Raw genomic sequence first — 15009 nt, 5'->3', positions numbered from 1 at the left:
GGCCTGCTGCCATTGGATTTATAGCACATGCGTGTACTTCAGTAAGAGAATATTGAGTTTGCATATAGCATGCAATGAAGTGACAAGAACTGAACAGATGTTAAAAGAAAACCCTTGTTCCGTCCATTTTCCTATTCTGCTTATCCAGGGCAGGGGCGCAGTACAGCTGGAACTTATCCAAGCAAGCACTGAACACAAAGCAGGAACAATTTTTGGACAGGGCACCAGTCATCTCAGGCTGTACACACACACAGGCCACTTTAGCAACTCCATTCTCCTTCACTGTGAGACAACAGTTCTACCACCGTGCCACCCAATAATAATTACAATTATAATAATAATTGTTGTTGTTGATGATTATTTTTATTATTATTATTATTATTATTATTGCTATGCTCGGCATCTTCCACCAGTGAATCTATTTGTATATTTTTCTCTGCTATAGGCACAAGAATAATAATAATAATCAATCCATCTTCCATACCCACTTACTCTGCTGGAGCCTGTCCCAGCAATCATAGGACATAAGTCAGGAATAACACCTAGATAATAATACATTTCTAATGTTTTAATAATAACCTCATCATCATAACTGTTATCCTCAATATCTTCCATCTGTTAATCTATTCGTAGATTTTTTTCTACTATAGGCACAACAATAAATGGTAAAAATAATTTATCCATCTTCTTAACCCTCTTATCCAGGGCAGGGTCGCGGGGCAGCTGAAGCATATTCCAGTATATCCCAGTAAGCATTGGATGGAAGGCAGGAACAACATCTGGTGTTGGTACCATTCCTTCTCAAGTTGAATGCAATGCACATACATATACTCAGACTAGTGTCAAATTAGCAACGCCAATTCACTTGGGTTTAATTATGGATGAAGTTTTTAGTAAAGATGTTTTAGCCTAGGTAGAGTGGGAGTGTCATTCCTGCATCACAGTGCCAGGATTGAGATGGATTCTGCATGTTCTCTCTGTGTATTTACAGATTGATTGGTATTAGTGAGTGTTAGTGACTTTTTACTCTTTTATTACCATATTATCACCAAGGGCAACTTATCATGCATTAAAAAAATCACCAATTGGTTCATGGCGCTACAAACTGCTACACTGCATGTTCTGCCTTTTTAATGTTCTGAGTCATTACTCCACCTGCAGCAGCTGATGCAAGCAGAGAAGTGAGCAACAAAGATATCCATATCTCAAGAAAATAATAACACAAATTAGTGATAAAAATATATAATTTCCCGTTTGCTGTTGTCACCAAAATGCCTCAGAAATACAGAAGCCATGTTATCTTAAATCAAAACCATTGCTACTTCAAAGAGGACATTTTTAGTAAACGTTTAAAGTTTTTCTTTACATTGGGACTCTAGTATCTATAAAGTCCATACAAGAGTGGGCTACTTTTTTATATCAGAAAAATTAGTAAAATAAAAAAACCCACAAGACAGAGAATGAAAATATATGATGTACTGTATATGCATACAAAGTGCAGAGAACAACACAATGTAAGAAATGCTGAAATAAACACTGAGGGAAAAAAACAACTAGTGTTAACAATATGTGAACAGCACTGCAGGACCCTGGGAAGCCTGGGGGGATGAAATGTGAGCTTGATGGCTTGTGTGAAAAAAATGTTCTTGTATGTGTTTGTTTTGGTGTATATAAATATACCGCCTGGCCAGTGGAAGAAGTTCAAAAAGGTTGTGGCCTGGATGTGAGGGGTTGGTATTGATTTTCTTAGCCCAGTTCATGACTCTGGAATAATACAGGTGGGCACACTGGCACCAATAATATTTTTGGCAGACCTGACTATTCAATGTAACCTGTTTTCATCATGTTTAGTCACTGATCTGAACCACAATGTTATGGATGAGCTGAGAACAGACGCAATGACTGCTGTGTTGTAAAATTGAATCAGCAGTTCCTGCGTAAGGTGGAACTTCCTTTGGTGTTTCAGGAAGTACATTTGCTGTTGTGCCCTTTTTATAATGAATTCTACATTGGTCTCCCTTTTCAAGTCCCTGGATATTATAGATCTCAGAAACGTGAAGGTTTCCACAACTTTCACAGCAGTGTTAAATATGGAGAAAGGGGATTATATTGTGGGACCTCTCCTAAAATCCACCGTCATCTCCACAGTTTTGAGAGTGTTTAACTCCAGATTGTTATGACTACACCAAAGGGCCAGCTGCTCAACCACTCGCCTGTATGCAGATTCATAACCATTCCTAATGAGCCCAGTGATGGTTGTGTTGTCCGCATATTTGCAAAGTTTGACAGAGGGGACCTTAGAGGTACAGTCATTAGTGTAGAGGGAGAAGAGCAGCGAAGAGAGCACACATCCCGGGATGGTGCCCATGTTCATCGTACGATAGCTAGATGTGAGTTTCACCTGCTGTTTCCTATTGGTTAGGAAATTGGCGATCCATTGACAGGTAGAGGCAGGGATGGAAAGCTGGCTAGGTTTTGAGTTGAGTAGTTCTGGGATTATTGTGTTGAATGCAGAGGTGAAGTCCAAACAGAATCCTTTAATATGTCCCTGGATTGTCAAGATTGTTGCAGGATGTAAGCAGACCCATGTTGACTGCATCATCTACTGACCAGTTCTCTTGGTAAGTAAACTAAAGGATGTCCAACAAGGGAGCTGTGATGTCCTTCAAGTGAGCTAACGCCAGTATATCAAAGGTCTTCATGGCTACAGATGTCAGATCAACAGGCAAGTAGTCATTCATAATGATTTTTTTGGGTACTGGTGTGATTGTGGCTTGGTTTAAGCATAAGGGATGTTCACACAACACTAATGATTTGTTGAGGATATGAGTAAAGACAAGGGCCAGTTGATCAGCACAGACTTTTATGCGGGAGGGTGAGACCCCAGTCAGACCTGTTGCTTTGTTATTGTGTTGTCCTTTGAAGAGTCGACACATCCTCTTCTGAGATATTTAATGCAGGTTAAGTGGGGGAGTGAGTGTGTGTGTGTGTGTGTAGGGGAGTCATAAGTCTGTACACTGAGAGGGCTGGAGATAATGTCCGTTGTATTCTGGGGCTTCTCAAACCTTTAGTAAAAAGCTTTCAGTTAATCAGCCAGCTGGTGATTTACTGCAATATGAGGGGATGGTTTCCCATAATATGTAATATTTTGTAGTCCTTTCCACACTTATACAATGTCATTGGCTAAAAACTGATTTTCAGCTTTTCAGCGTAACTCTTTTTAGCCAATCTGATTTTTTTTTTGTCTGTGTGTTCCTTGCCTGTCTTTAAACAGTGTTCTAACCCCACTTCTATAGGCAACATCCTTAGCTTAATGCAGCTGCTTGAGTTTTGCAGTGAATCATCGTTTACTATTGGACTTGGTGGAGACACATATGTTACTGTGTCTGCCAGTTCTTCTAAGTTAGCAGCAGTATCTTATATGATATAACCTTGCCTTCTTCAGAAACTAGAACACTTCAAAAATGTTCATGTATATTGTTTTTACGTGGATTATAAATAAGTATGATAAATAAGTACAACTGTAAGATGCCTGGGTAGCATGGTTTGAGTCCGGCATTTTCCCTTTGTCTATATGGTTCCTCTCACATTCCCAAATACAGGCAGATAAAGTTAAAATATTCAAGTTAGGTTAATTGGCAAGTCTAATATATACCAAGTACAAGTTTGTGTGGGAGTGGACCTTGTTATGAACAGACACCGTATTGAGTTCTGTTCCTAATTTGTACCGAGGGCTGCTGGAGTAGACTTGAGCACTGCACTACTCTGAATAAGATTAGGTGGGTTTGACAAAGGTATGGCATGGTATATTATGAAAGATTTATAGAAAGAAGTTATTTTCAGTTGTTTCGTGATGCATCTCTTTGGATGATTCGGAATTCATTAGGGTTTCATCTCTAAATTCAAGTCTAAAGAGTTACAGTCAACCAGTCAGGCAATGGCATATTTAAAACTGACATACATACTGTATTTGTTCCTGCCTTGCACCTTATGCTTGCTGGGATAGGATCCATTCTAGCTTCCCTGCAACCTGGCACAGGATGAGGTTTACAAAATGAATGGATTTATATATTTTTCCAGAATTGGAAAGAATACATGCTTTTTCATATAGTTTTTAACCTTAGAAAGTCCCTACATCCTCCCAGAATTCTACAAATGTTTCTAAAACCATTTAACCTGCCTGAGCTTGTTACAATTACAATGTATGTTTCTATTACCATCTAAGTAACAAAATATGTGCATTTAAAAAAGGATTACATTCACAGACCATAGGAACTAACCAAACATTGCACAAGCTACTACAAAACTGCTAAACATGAATTGCTACAACTAGCATCCTAGCAGTTAGTTCCTACCTTGCCAGTCCAAGCAGGATGAGGCTCAATGCCACTCCTTATAATGGAGCCAGAAGGTTAAAATATGTGATTTAAATAATTACATGTGATATCATAAATCTCAAACATTGAAGAAGGAATATCCTATTCAAGGTTGTAAAAGTGTGATTTTTTTTTTTTCTTCAGAAATGTATTCCGCAGTAAATACGCATTATATAAACATGTACTGTAGTCTGAACCAACTTGTAAAAGTATGCCCTCTGTTTTTTTTGTTTTTTTCAATTTTCTTAGAAATGCTCTATATGTGCTCCTTATGTCACATGTGGATCCTCTAGTCAAATTGACCTGATACTCTCTGAAGCACATCACCATTAATGACTGACACGACAGCCACAATGTATTCCCTAATGTATTGCAAAATCTAGAAAAAGTTAAGGATAACTCTACAATTTAGTGATATTTACGTGTTCTATGAACTGTGATCTATAGTAACTGGGTAGTACATTTTTAAAGTGTTCATTTTTTTTAATCAAACTGTATATGCAAAGCCAAAGACACATCTTTAATGCTAGCTCACATTCTTGGTAATTCTTTTTTAATTAAGGGAAGTATAGAAATAGATTAAGCTTGATGTGTGTATCTGTGAGAATAATAATTTCTCACATATTACTGAGTAAACAAGCCAGTTCTTATTTAAAACAGAAAACTAGATAATTTTTATAAGTCATGGGGGATCAATTGCTATGTATAAATAGTGCTATTAAAAATTAAATTGGATATGCATATACTCTTACTCTTTTTCTCCACTCCAAAAGGCATATTCTTTTAAAATGTGCATTTCAACTATGTAGACCATATGCTAGTTTTTGATATATTTGGTAACATTTTTGTTCCTGCCTTAAGGTATCTAAAGTAACAGAGTTAAATCATCATTCTGTGTTGTATAGTTTTTCATTATTAGTTATTCACGTTTCCACTGTTCTGCTTTTAACTTATCTCTTTCAATGTCACATTAGTGCACATACAGCGTATTCTGTTCTGCCAGCATACAGAGCATTCTTCACAGTCCAGGAATGTGATCGTGTGTGTTAAGAAAAATTGGCCATTTGGTTGCAAGTGTTTTTCTAAATAGACACTCGCTGTACAGGATTTCAAGTAAGCTGGAGAAATCTTAAAAATGTAACATGACTTTTTGATTAGTGATAAGCAACCAGCTACATGGCAAGGCTTCAGGTCATTGCTCTCTGACAAGCCCACCCGTGCTAAAGCAATTACTGCCTGCGCACACTGAATGTATGTCCAGAGCAGATGGAAAAAGCGCTGAGTTTCAGATAAAGGAAATACAGTAATGGGCAGTAAAATATGCTTTTTGTTTGTATTTAGAAGCCCCAAATGGTTATGGAATTTCTATAATGCCAATTTAAAAAAAAAAAATAGTGCCTTTTAAAAAGATTTTGTTTCTCTTTGTGTTACTGTCACTGTTAGATGATGATGGCCCTCTTTTTATCGTCTTATGTTAAAAAACTAATAAAGTAAAAACTGTTATTTTGTTTCATGTTTAAGTTTGAGATGTGAAAATACCACTTTGTTTACTTGTTACCTGTCTGTCATATGAAGTAATGAGACAAGACAAAACAAAATGTCTTTACACTTGTGTTTGTATGTTGACATGCTATATCTAGGCAGGTTACAGTGTTGACTTATGCTTACTATATAACAGTAAATATGCTTACCTTTTTGTAATCGTGCGTTAACCCGGGGTTTAGTTGTTCTCCTGGGGCAGCGGTGGAACATGCTTAGCACATTTACAAGAAAAATAGGTCAAATTTAAGCTAACAAGCCTATTGTTTATTAAGCAACTATTTCAAATTCAAGGATAAAATAAAAAGGTCTAAATTCAATAAAGCAGCTTTTCTTGCCATTTGTCTAATTACACAGGATGACTCCTCAGATTCCTTTTTCTTAGTTTATTACTTCACTTTCCTCACTGTAAAAACTAATATTCCAGTCTTCTGTCTTTCTCTGGTAGTCTGCTTTACTGCTGTCTGTTTAGAGGAAGCAAAAGACTTGGCCACACTCAACTTTCATGATACCTTGCATAAAGGAGCACTAAAAAAATGCAGTAAAGCTTAGAAAAGCGGATGCTGAAAAAAAACATCATTTGTAACCTGATAATTTACTGATCACTGATAAAGTCTTTTTGTAGTGAAAATCAGCCGATTTATATCAGCAGCCAATCAATCAGAGCATTACTAATTTCACTGTTCTCTTTGCTGTTAACCAGCAACTCATGGGCTGAGCAATGGTTCCCTGCCTTGTCCTTGATGCAGTTTGAATATGCTACAGCTCTAAAAAGGGAAAAACTAGTACTGATGAAATGTTTCTGTTGGGTGGTGCAGTGGTGAAATAGTTTGCATTGCTACCTCAAATCTTTAAGGACTTGGATTCTAATTCGGACCCATCATGTTCAATGTTTGGCCATTCTGCCATATTTGCATACTTTTTGTTTTGTTTTGGAAACTTCAGTTTCCTTCTACATCTCAAAGATATGCATATTAGGATAACTGATCCAGCCCAATTTGTCCCTATGAATGCAGCATACTTAGCATGGCTTAGCATTCCATACAGTGCTGGTCTCTGCATCTGATGCTGTCAGTGTTGCTTGTAGCTTTATATGACCCTGTAATACACAAAAGTAGCTTCAGATTGCTGATCAGTGAATATTCCTGCATGTCTTTTGTGTCTAAGACAAACTACATTCACATTTATGTAATTGTTAGATTTTTAATTTTCTTGTAAGCAAAACAGTTATCCTTCAACTTAGACTTAAAAAATAAATGAGCATAGAAAGCAGACAGTTGAGTACCAAGCACAACATTCAAGCATTTAATATGTTTTATTTATAGTGTTTTATATTTCACACTGTTTATAAAAATTTTATTTGTAGCATTTGTTCACCTTGATACTACTACTTTACAAAAGCCTGTAAAGAGTGCTAATATACATTACTATAGCCTTGAATTCACACTGTTCTGAAGAATAACCATTCATTTTTTTTAAACTGTTTTGTTTCAGGGTGACAGCTGAAACCTATAATATGAACTTTGCCTGGGTTGCTGTGGATTTTCAAATTATAAAGAGTTGCAAGTCTTGTATTTGTGTAATTATATATGTACTTTTATCTCTGTAGGTTTGCTGCCCTAATGCTGTAAATAGGTGGGACTTGTAAGAGTTTTATATTTGGGAGTGGATCCTGGAAGCCATTCAAAGAAATGTAAATGTAGTTGAGGTAAGTTTCATTTTTATATTCTCTACACTTTTGAATTTAGCTACAAGTGACATTAAGAAAAAAATATCACATGATATTAATATACATGCATGTAATGTGTTATTTTATATATTTATATTTGCAAAATATTTTGTTGGTTTAAGACACAAAATGCTTTTCAGTTCATTTATTGTATTTATTTGCAATTTTTATAGAGCAGCTCCACTTTGCCTTGTGTTTAGGATTTTGCTTATAATCTAGATATGCAAATTATGGTTAAAGTAGCCTAAACTTGATTTTTTTCTCCAGTATAGATTCTTCATATTATTTCAATAATAATGACCCTGTAGGACTGATTGCAGACCTGAAGTTTTTACTGTCTTCTTCGGTGCATGTTTGGTTGCCATAGAAACAAGGAGACTATAATGATCCAGCTTAAATTATTTTGCAGTGCCAGTGGAGAGCTTATGTGCACACACTTCAGTGTGTGAATGGAAATGACTGAGGTAGCTACTGTTCAGAGTTAAATTAAAGCATGCTGTCTGTCCACTGGATAAGTGATAACCATAAAACTTACCTTAAGATGACCTTGTCTTCTGTTTATTATGCTAAGGTGTGATGTTCAGTAACAAAAAGCTATATGTGCTATACTTGGCTCCCTTGGTATTTTGCTTCAAAGTTCTCTGTTCCCAACCAGGGTTAACAATATTGATGCTAAATAAATGAACAAAGGGAAATTTAATGTTCCTAAACAGCTCATTGAAAATTTTTATTTTGGCACAGAACAATTTTATGTGGCTGTTAGAGGGCAAAGAAATATAAAAGGGAAAGAAATGAGCTTTGTCTCATTTTCATATATTTCAAATGTTTATTAGCATGAATGGAATATATTTAGGCATCATAGAGGTTCTATAGCTCTGGAAACCAGGGTTCAGTTCCCAGGCATCTACAGCTGTGTAGAATTGACACATTCTTTACTTGTATTTTTTTTTTTGTGTGTGTGTGCGCAGTGCTGTAACCCAAAGACATTAACAGTTGGCTTAGTGGCATCTACGCAGCCAATTGCATTCAATACAGTAAGTTCAGAAATTGGATTAAAGGAATTGACCCCCCATAATGGGGGTATGGAAGGAATTAGAAAAGGTGTCCTTATTGGTTGTTGTGCTGCAGATGGAGTTCCCTAAGCTCGCACCTCAGTGTGAACCCACAAACATGCACGACTTAGTAGAGGAAGTTGAGTGGTGTTGAGCTGTGGGGATACCAGAGTGTGGCACTTAATGTTAAAAAAATGGTCCCAATTAATGGTCCAATAATAAGGACCGGAACACATTCCTGATGGTGGTTGTGTAGTATTTAACCTAGTGGGTGGGGCTGTTCCCACTATCAAATGCCATTACAAAAAAGATTTGTCACAACCTGAAGAATTAGATTGCTGCAGGTCCTGAAGAACAAGATCACTGACAGGGGTCCGCAGTTTAGCGGCTTAGTGGCTGAAGAACTCTGGAAACCATTGGGGGGGGGGCTATACCTGAAGACAACTGCATACCACCCCCTATTCAACTGCCCTGAGCAGGTGAACTAGATCCTGAAGACAATGATAGCATACTTCATTGGAGGTTACCATCTGGAGTGGAAGAAATGGCTGCCTATACTCTAGTTCGCATTGAACACAGTGGTACATGAGGTCACAGGTGAGACCCTTGCATTGTTTGCTATAGGCAGACAGATTAATGGTCTGTATGAAAGGGTAATTGGTATATAATCCCTCCATATCTGACACACTGTTACACCAGCATCTTCTAACCTTCATATCCTCACACATCAGGTGACTGAGATGACTGTGGCAACCCAGTCCAGACAGACTTGGTTATACAACCTTAGACACAGGCCTGCTTGGTTTTTGGTTGGTGAAAAAGTCAAATTTATGGCAAATCTGGCTCCTAATGGTTTCAGTTCAGCCACCACTGTACAGGGAAGAGGTCAAATGACCAATTTGTTGGAATTAGGATTACTAGGAACCAAAAAAAATTAAAGACACTGTCAACATTGCCAAACTCAAGTCTTAGTTTATTACATTTATATGCATGGCGGAAGAAGACAACACAATTGAGTACCAGTAGGCTTGTCTGTTTGTTCAGCAAGTGTAGTAGGGCAGGTAACAAAAGTTGATTGCCACAAGTGAAAAGATGCAATAACTATTAAATTTACAGTCATAGATTAACAATCGATACAGTAATTAAACTTAATTTAACAACAAATCATTCATCAATACGTGTTTTCAATTGCTTCTTAAATACATTGAGGGAATCGGCAGTTCAGTTGGAGCTGGGCAGCTCGTTCCACCGACTAGGAACTACACAGGAAGAGAGTCTGGATTGAGACCTAATACCACGCAGAAGCGGCCTCACCAGACACTGTTATTATAATATGCAGTCATTAGACAGTCCTCTTAGATGCCATTCAACCATTGATAAGACCTGTCTGATCATATTGCATTGTATAATTACTGGAGGGCAATTTGTTAAATATTTAACATAATTAATTTCTGACCACTTTCTCTTTTAAATGTGGACAACAGATTCTTGACCTTTGCTATCAGAAAAATTTGTGCCAATTTGTGATATATGTGACATGAACCATTTTTTATTAAACAGACAATCTAATTTAGATATTCAGGACAAAATTGCTTCCATTTGATTGAAGGACTTTTAGTGGCAAGCTGCTCAGTCCAGAGATGTGTTCCTTGTTTACTAGATACATTGCCTTTTCTAATTTATGCAGCATACTGGATAGGTACATTCAACAAAGGTACCAGGAAGAGGTAAAGCCACTGCAAATCTTAGTTGGACATGCATATATAGATATGCATAGAGTATACTGAATAGTGTGGGTGGGGTTCTTGGCGGGCAAGAAATTACAGGGGGCAACTGCATCATTAGTATGATTAATTTCTTGTGAAGCTTTGAAGTCTTGGGAGTGATTTGGGTTGGACTCAATAAAAGTAGGAAAGGCAACATCTTCTGACTGCTTGAGGGCACATTGTCTCAGAAGAAAATACATAGGCTTGTGGTTTCCCTCTTACAGTACAAAGCTGGGTAGCTGACCTGGGGTCCCAGCCACAGCAGCTCACCGTTGCAGGATCTAGTGGAGCCACGAAAGAAAATTGTAACCTGGGGCCTCATGTATAACGCTGTGTGTAGAATTCACACTATAACATGGCGTACAGACAAAAGTGGGAAATGGGGTTACGCACAAAAAAATCCAGATGCATAAATCTGTGCGTACGCCAACTTCCACGTTCTTCCACTACATAAATCCTGGTCAGCGTGAAAAGTAACGCACCTGCTGTCCCGCCCCAACTCCTCCCAGAATTACGCCTCTTTGAATATTCAAATCAATGTAAATAGCCCTTAAGCCCAGCCTTCTGTGAAAAGACAATGGCAAATGCACGGGGGGAAATAGAAGAATTGCAGCGAATACCAAGTGGAGGCGAGGAAAAACTTACTATTTGTTGGTTTAAACAGTGATATAATCAACAAAAGGAAGTTGATCGAGTGACATAGCGTGTCGGAGAAACTCGAAAGTTGAAGTTCACAAAGTCGCACAGTGCCCGAAATAAAAAAGAAGTTGTCACATATCAAAGTCGCCGTGAAAAGGCGAGTCGTAGCCCACTGTCCGAGTGTCATATGAAAGCTTATTAGGGTACAGAGAAAAAAAAAAAGGCACACAGTGGGGGAAAAAAGCATGAAATGTCAACTTTAATCTCAAAATTTCCACTTTAATCACATAGTTTATTTTGTCATTAAAGTAGAACATCATAAGATTCATCTTAAAATCGTTTAATTTACTAGTTTCTCAAATCCCATCGTAACTAAAGTAGCATGTTAAATGCTTTGTTTTGTATTTGATCTTCTATGTGCTCTATGTGTGTGAATCACTACGTGCTTCCGGGCTTTCTCTTACTCCGACAGGACACAGAATCCATTACATTCGTAATATTACAGCTCTCTGAATAATTAAAATACTGAGATGTAAACGTGATATAATTTTCATGATGATAGGAATTAAAGCATGTTATTAAACATGGGAAACACGGTGGTGCAGTGAGTGTTCATGTCTCACGCAAGATGCTTGCTGCGCCAATGCGCGACCTTCGATGAAATACTTTATTGTAACAGTACTGTCTCTTCAAACGTACTAACCCCCAATTCCTGTCCTTACTTTTATTTCTCCAAATACCCAATCGCCACACAATCAGCTGTGTATTAGACATTAAGCCATCTGTAAGCTTAGAACGCCGATTCTTCAAAACTTTTAAGTAACATTGAAATATCTTTCTAGTACGTGTTTAATTATTCTATACGTTCAGTTTTCGCACCATACCCAGCAAGAATACAGCGCAAGGCAGGAAAAATCAGTGAACGGAGCTCCAGATCCTTGCTAGCGCAGCGACACTATGTCCACACGTTTAATTATTAACAATATAGATTATTTAAATGAAGTTAAAGTTTTATCTGTATAATAAACATATTTTGCTGCATTTCATCTTAAAAATGATATTGTCATCATATGTAAATACGCGCTTTATAAAGTGGCTCAGGTTGTGCAATATTATAACTGTATCGCAAATTTACAGTGAGATAATTGTACTTAAGTACAAACAGTTCTACAAGGAGCACTTGATGGACTGATTGAGTGCGTTTATAGTTCTTGGGATGAAACTGTTTCTGAACCGTGATGTCCGTATAGGAAAGGCTTTGAAGCATTTGCCATGTGAGAGCATTTCAAATAGGCAGCATGGTTGAGGCAGCGTGTGCTTGATGCTCTATACCGGTAATTCTCTACTGTAGATCTGTGATTCCCCACTCAGATATAGTGATACAAATACTCCGAGTGGTGCAGTGAGAGTAATATGGAAAAAAGAAGATCCACTGTGGCAACTCCTAACGGGAGCAGCTGAAAGAAGAAAAAGGAGGTGCAATGAGAGTAACAACGCTAAAGCAGCTATGGTATTTGGCTATTCCCTGGACCATCATATTGTTACAGGTTAATTACAATCAGATGCATTAAAACTAATAAACAATATGCAGTTAGTTTCAGTGTATATGATAAAGCCGCGTCAGGGATGTGGATCTTAAAAAATAAAATAAAATTAAATGGGTAACCACACAGGAACAGTAGCACTGCTTTGACGCTGGGTGCCACCAGTCTGCAAAACCGAGCGGAGAACTTGCGTACGCCAGGGTTGGAGCTACCGTGGAAATGTGCATGGCTTTACGCCAAGTTTTAGGTTTTATACATCGCGATTTGAGCGTGGAAACGTTCGTACGTAACATTTTTGTGCGTATGCACCGTTTTATACATGAGGTCCCTGGTGTTTGTGGAACAATTTGGAGGTTATACCAGACTGTGGAATTGATTATGGGAGCATTTGGGGCTACAGTGAGATAGATGTGTGTGTGTGTGTATATATACTAAATATATATATATATATATATATTATATCTATATATATATATATATATTATATATCTATATATATATATAGTATATATTATATCTATATATCTATATATATATATATCTATATATATAAAAATGGAATGGGTGGGTCGTCGGGTGGGCCTTTTTTTCATTCCGTTGAAAGACACGCCCCTACTCACTGGACAGTTAAAAACACCAATCAAACTAACGATGACATCAAGTATTACCCAATCAAAAGTAGGAAAGGAGGCATCTTCATAAAATGCGTGTGGGATGATTTGCATGAGACGCTGCTTTAAAAAAAAAATGATAAAAAAAAATACGGGATAAATCCCTTCCAGTATTGATTCAAAACGGGACGCGCAATTTCATTCTCAAACGCGGCACGATTCCGTATTTTAAAGGACGGGTGGCAACCCTACAGTGCCAGGTAACCACCCATACAATCACATTGTGATTCAGACTAGGAATGCAATGAATGTAATTACCCCGATCTACATACAAGGCGAAAGTGTTGCAACATTCAAAGATGATGGTTTGGGATAAGTACACCATACAACATAAAAGAGCTTATGAAGCCTTCAACCGAAAAAAGCAACATCTCAGAGATCGTAAAAAAAAAAATAGGAGCTAATGTCGTTTTACTCGCTGTAGATTTTAGTCAAACATTACCAGTTATTTCACGAGGGAGACCAGCACATCAACTCAACGCGTGTTTAAAAATCCATGCTTCTCCCACGCTCGGTTATATGTCGCGTGTTCTTGGGTAGGTGCACCAAAAAATGTATACATTTAAGCATGTAATGGGCAAACAAAAAATGAGGTATACCCGAAGGCACAGCAGTAGTACTTAATGTAACTTTACTTCTTAAATGTTAATGTTTTACTGTTTAATAATTTATACGCTTCTTATATGTTGTTCAAATTCTTTTATCAAAATACCACTGACAGCGCAATGCACGATAACATCGAGTGAATACACCATACACATCCGCCCACGGCTGCCCTGCTGTGCGCAGATAGGACTTGATTGTACAATAAAATAAAATAAAGATAAAAAGACTAAAACAATCATCACCCATAAAGCGGATAGTAGACGTGACGTACTATATGTGTACCACATTTCAAGTGTATAGGTGCAACGGTTTGCGAGCTACAGGTCATTTAAAATCCTGGACAGACACACAAATTGCCACGGTAGCAAATTACAGAAGAAGATTTTACTGTTTAATAATTTATATTTATATGAAATGTGCTTCTTATATATTACTTCATATTCTCATATGATAATGATGTTAATGTTTATATTGATTTCTGTGTTATTAAAACTGCATGTATGTGTGTATATGTGTATATATATATATATGTATACTAGCAAAATACCCGCGCTTCGCAGCGGAGAAGTAGTGTGTTAAAGAGGTTATGAAAAAAAAAGGAAACATTTTAAAAATAACGTAACATGATTGTCAATGAAAGCCCGTTTCACTCAGTAAGTCTTATGTGTGTGTTTATGTATGTGTGTGTATATATATGTACATGTGTATATGTAGATATGTATATACAGTAATCCCTCCTCCATCGCGGGGGTTGCGTTCCAGAGCCACCCGCGAAATAGGAAAATCCGCGAAGTAGAAACCATATGTTTATATGGTTATTTTTAGAATGTCATGCTTGGGTCACAGATTTGCGCAGAAACACAGGAGGTTGTTAGAGAGACAGGAACGTTATTCAAACACTGCAAACAAACATTTGTCTCTTTTTCAAAAGTTTAAACTGTGCTCTATGACAAGACAGAGATGACAGTTCTGTCTCACAATTAAAAGAATGCAAACATATCTTCCTTTTCAAAGGAGTGCAAAGCAAGCAGTCAAAAAAAAAATCAATACGGCTTTTTGGCTTTTAAGTATGCGAAGCACCGCCGGC

At 37.4% G+C, this 15009-nt stretch overlaps 1 protein-coding gene across 2 annotated transcripts in view; it reads left to right on the top strand.

Moving 5' to 3' along the window:
- rnf152 (ring finger protein 152) overlaps window positions 1-15009 on the top strand; it is a 214787-nt gene that overhangs the window by 83208 nt on the left and 116570 nt on the right. For both annotated transcript variants that reach the window (XM_051929369.1, XM_051929370.1), the window contains one exon: window positions 7525-7623. The gene's annotated coding sequence lies outside the window, so the exon portion shown is untranslated. The remainder of the gene's footprint in view (window positions 1-7524; window positions 7624-15009) is intronic.

This window comes from Erpetoichthys calabaricus, chromosome 6, assembly GCF_900747795.2.
Source record: "Erpetoichthys calabaricus chromosome 6, fErpCal1.3, whole genome shotgun sequence".
In the NCBI taxonomy this organism is placed as follows: Eukaryota; Metazoa; Chordata; class Cladistia; order Polypteriformes; family Polypteridae; genus Erpetoichthys; species Erpetoichthys calabaricus.
This window is presented reverse-complemented; position numbering and strand designations above follow the sequence as displayed.